This window comes from Muntiacus reevesi, chromosome 1, assembly GCF_963930625.1.
Source record: "Muntiacus reevesi chromosome 1, mMunRee1.1, whole genome shotgun sequence".
NCBI classification, from domain to species: domain Eukaryota; kingdom Metazoa; phylum Chordata; class Mammalia; order Artiodactyla; family Cervidae; genus Muntiacus; species Muntiacus reevesi.
This window is the reverse complement of record NC_089249.1, coordinates 230,574,090-230,579,061: the sequence shown is the minus strand read 5'-3', so window position 1 is coordinate 230,579,061 and position 4,972 is coordinate 230,574,090. Positions and strand designations below refer to the sequence as shown.

General features: G+C 50.5%; 1 pseudogene; it reads left to right on the top strand.

Annotated features, from left to right (window-relative positions):
* The first annotated feature begins 4,382 nt into the window (after positions 1 to 4,382).
* LOC136156581 (U4 spliceosomal RNA) lies at positions 4,383 to 4,455 on the top strand (annotated as a pseudogene).
* Positions 4,456 to 4,972: the final 517 nt, after the last annotated feature.

The following is a 4,972-nucleotide window of genomic DNA, read 5'->3' as shown; positions in this document are numbered from 1 at the left end:
TTCAGTCGCTCAGTAGTGTCCGACTCTTAGAGACCCCTGCACTGCAGCACGCCAGGCTTCCCTGTCCATCACCAACTCCGCAGCTTGCTTAAACTCATGTCTATCGAGTCGGTGATGCCATCCAACCATCTCATCCTCTGCCGTCCCCTTCTCCTCCTGCCCTCAATCTTTCCCAGCATCAGGGTCTTTTCAAATGAATCAGGTCGTCGCATCAGGTGGCCAAAGTGTTGGAGTTTCAGCTTCAGTATCAGTCCTTCCAATGAATATTCAGAACTGATTTCCTTTAGGATGGACTGGTTGGCTCTCCTTGCAAGTTGAAGGACCTCTCAGGAGCCTTCTCCAACACACCACAGTTCAAAAGCATTATTTCTTCAGCGCTTATCTTTCTTTACTGTCCAATGCTCACATCCATACATGACTACTGGAAAAACCATAGCCTTGACTAGACGGACATTTCTCGGCAAAGTAACATCTCTGCTTTTTAATATGCTGTCTAAGTTGGTCGTAGCTTTTCTTCCAAGGAGCAAGTGTCTTTTAATTTCATGGCTGCAGTCACCATCTGCCCCTTCCTCTAACGGCCTGCGGAAAATGGGTATCGATTTTGCCCCTACGGAAGATGCACAGTGTGAATCACGGTCCTGCAGCCTGCCTGGGAATTACAACTTTCCAGAGGATCGCCAGCAGGGAGCTTCCTCTCGGGCTCAGGTCAGGCTAAGATAGACTAATATAGCTTATGAGGAGCTTAAGCTTTAAAATCAGAAGAACATGGCTGTGCCAGTACTAATATTGTGACTTTTGCAAATTAACCTCTGAATCAGTTACCTTATCCATCAAGGGGGGATGATAATCTTTACTTGCGGGACCCACAGGGGCGAATATATGTTAAGAGATTATTAGTAGGATTAGGACTAGGGAAAAGCAAGTGAGGTCCCTGGGACACAAAATTTAAGGACACAAAACTTGAGGACACTGAGACACCCTCTTAACATTTGTGTCCTAGGCCCCTCATTCTTTTACCGCTTGTCCTGGCCTTCCTTGTTAGCACATTGCCTGGCAGTGGGGGAGCTATTGCTGGTGATATTATCATAGCATTACTGCTTAGAGGATGCTGAGCCTTGGGAAGACAGCTCTACCTCCAAGGCATAGAAGACGCCTGCTGGCCTGGCCTGTCAAGGGTGTGAAGCAAATTTGGAGGCCAGAGAGGTGAGGGGGTGCTTCCCAAAGAGTCAGGAATGGAGAGGAAGGCACAGACAGGTAGGATGGAGGGGGATATTAGGTCACAAACCTCTTGTGGCTTCTCAGATTCCCTGTGCCCAACTGATAGATAAAGACGGAACACAGGCCTGATTCACAGAAGATCACTGTGATACGCCGTTGAGAGTTGGAAGTGGACTTTGGCCACTCATGGCCCCCTCAGGGTGACCCCAGAGAGCATCCATGGGGACTTTCCTGGCGGTCCAGTGGTTAGTACTCTGTGCTTCCACTGCAGGGGGCACAGTTTTGATCCCTGGTCAGGGAACTAAGTGCAATGCATGCAGGCAATAAATTAAGTAAATATATTATAGATAATATATACAGGTATATATTATAAATATATGTAGATAATTTTTTTAAGCCATCAGTGAAGGGAAGTCCTATCCAATGTGCAAAGCTTTGAAGAGTACACTTGGTCCAGAAGAAGAGATGGACGGAGGTGTGGATATTCCCTGACTCCTGGGAAATAATGAATGTCTTGGCCACTTGGTCAGGAGCCTGGATTGAACAAGACCAGGATAGGTAGCAAACAGGCTGGGGGAAGAGTAGATGGACAGACCCTGGGAGGGGGCATCACGTGTGCACACTGCCGGTCTTAGGTAAACACGCTGCAGGGCATCCTTTCCTGGGAGGCTCTGAACCAGGCAAACAGAACGGGTCATCAGGCGGGGCCTCTCTTCCTGCCCACCCCAAGTGCCTGCACCGCAGCCTTTGCAAAGGCAGAGCATCGGTGGGCCAGAGGTGAGCTTGCTGTGTATGCCAGGCAGCACGGGCTCCCCTCACCAAGGCTGAGCTGCTTCTACCACGCTGGGGGCTCGACCTACCTGCTGCAAGACCCACCTACTGCAAGACCCACCCCAAGCGCGTGGCATAGAAGAGCCAGCCAAGCCATGATGGCAGGAGGATTGCTCTGAACCCCTTCCTTCCACCCCGAAGGGGACCGTCATTCATCCTTCCTGGAACCAGCGAGTGCTCAGGATTCAAGCTTGTCTTCCTTGTCTACAGAGCCTCCACAAAGAAGGTACAATAGTGGGGCCAGCTAAGACTTTTACACTTTCAGCTATTACATTTAGGGCTTTCATTCCTTTTTTTTTTTTTTTTGGTTTTCCGGCTGCAGGACAGCTGGATGCCCAGAACCTGAGGCCAATGCCACCAAGACCGTGGGGGGCAGTGGGGATCTCGCCTTTTATCTTTCAATAAAGCTGTTGATTTAATTCAAAAAAATAAATAAATAAAAATAAAATAAAATATATGGTATGAGGTAATCATGGGATGCTGATCAGCTGATTTATCACTCTTACACACTTGTATCACAGCACCCACAAGCAGTCGGTCTGGCAGAACATTGGAGCAACCTGTGGAATGCTCAGAAGATGCCAGCAGTGGTACAACACCTGTGGGTTTGGACCTTGACAGGATGCTTTCTTTGAATAGCACTGTGTCCCCCATACCTAGAAATTACAGGTCTCAGAATCCATGCAGAAGTGGACTATCTCACTCTCAGATTTGCACAACTTTTCCTTCTTGTCCCCCAAACTTTAGGCTGTGCCAGTTAGAGGTCCTGGTTCCCAGAGAGGGAGAACTTACACTAGGGAACACAGTAATGTTTCCACTAAACCTAGCCACCTGAAGCTCCTCACAGTAGGGGTGTGCGTGCACGCCTAACCGTTCAGTCGTGTCTGACTCTTTGTGACCCCATGGACCATAGCCCTCTGTCCATGAGATTGCTCAAGCAAGAATAGTGGACTGAAAAAAAAAAAAAAGAATAGTGGACTGAATTGCCATTTCCTTCTCCAGGGGATCTTCCTGACCCAGGGATCAAACCAGCATCTCCTATGTCTCCTGCATTGCAGGCAGATTCTTTACCTGCTGAGCCATCAGGGAAGCTCCTATACCAGGGGCCCAATAGCCAAAAAGGGCATCACTGTACTGTTCAAGGTCATTGATCCTGGTTGCCAGGAGGAAGCATGACTTTAGATAGAACACACATAGATACAATGAAGGTAGGGCAGAGTACGCCTGGACCCAGTCAGGGGATTCATGGGACATCTCTTAGACTGTCCCACCAGTGCTAACTGACAATGGACAACTTCAAAAATGACAGTCCCCAAAGGGCAGATAATCAAAGAATCAGACCTTTCTGGGACAAGAGTATGTATGATATTATCAGGCTAGTAGCCCAGATCTGCAAAGGGCTAGCTGAGGGGAGGGGGAGAGAGATAACATCATCAATTTGGACTCAGGACCAGATACGGCTGTGGCTCTCCGACTTGCTTCTTAACCCTCTTGCCTGGGTCTTCCTTGAGATCCCACCTAGCACTATCTTAAAGGGGACTTGTCTACAGTGGACTGTACCTCACTTTGAGGAAAAGGAAGGTGATGACAACTTTGTTCTCATGAAAGAAAATGAAGGCACCCTGTTGCAGTAGGTAAGTCAGGTAAAACCAGAAGGCTCGAGGGGATCTCAGCAGCTCCAGCGGTGGGCCGCCTGGAGACACAAACCTTTCTTCTCAAATGCCTTGATTACCTCCTTGCTCTCGCTGATGCTGCCCCTCTGCTTTCAGGTTTAGACGAAAGGCCACGCTGTGCAGGTGCCGAGTGTCAACCTGGGGCTGGACAACAGAACCCAGGAGCTTGGGGTGCACCTTGACACTCGGGGGGGCCAGGTTGTGGGTGGGAACCGTGGGCCACTCCAAAGTGTGAGTCTCCTCACAGCCTAAAGCAGAAGCCCCCCGCATGCTGCGTGTCCACCGTGAAACGCAGCCGGGATCTCAGGGCAGTGCTCCTCCCCACCTGCACATCTTTTCTGCCCCCTTGTCCGCCTTTGTCTCACCCTTGGCCCCCTGGGTTTCACCTGAATCCTGGCCACAAACTGCTTCAGAAGACCTAAGACGAGGGGCGTCTGAGAGCCGTCTCCCCTCGTGTGTCCCACGCCATGGTCACTGCTAGAGCCTGCCTGACCACTCCAGTCCTGCCAAAGCCAAAGAAATGAAGACAGGGGGCGGGGTGGGGGGTGGGGAGGGCAGGAACCAACCAAGGTCTTTCCAGTTGGGGTTTGTCGAAAAAGAGGGTGGGCACCTGAGAAATGAAGGAGGGAGAGCAGAGAGGGTAGAAAGCTGAGTCCCTCCAGCTTTGTTCAGTGGCAGTATCATAGCCAGTGAGATTTATCCAAGGCTTGATTATTGCTAAATGGAAAAAAAGAAAGCTAAATGGAAAAAAAAGTCCTAGTGAAAGTTGTCTTCTGTAAACAGGTCTATGCATGGAGCTTTGGAGAAGGAGGGGCTGGAGCCCTGAGGTGAGAAGGGAGGGCAATATTTGCATCTGGTGGACATGCCCATCCCCGCAGTGCTGCAGGCGAGGTCCTCTGAGTCCCCTTCACATTCTTGGGAGGGGGAGTGTCTGATTCTCGGATGATGTGGACAGTAAAAACTGCAGAAGCGAGTAGATAGTGCTGGGGGCAGGGGAAGGCAGCCTCAAGCAGTGGGTCCAGAGGGACCACTCCCTTTGCTAGTGTGAGGAGAGGGGCAGGATGAGGGCTGAGCGACCTCCTTCCTACCTGAGGTCCCTCCCTCTCCTCTGGCTCCTCCACATCCCCCAGTTTATAAACACTGCAGGCTTCTGGCACGACCTCATCTCTAGAGCACAGCTTCACACTACAGTGGAGTTATGTGCCCAGGAGGGACCGTCCCAGTGGCAATCTGGTGGTTTTCAGGGAGGC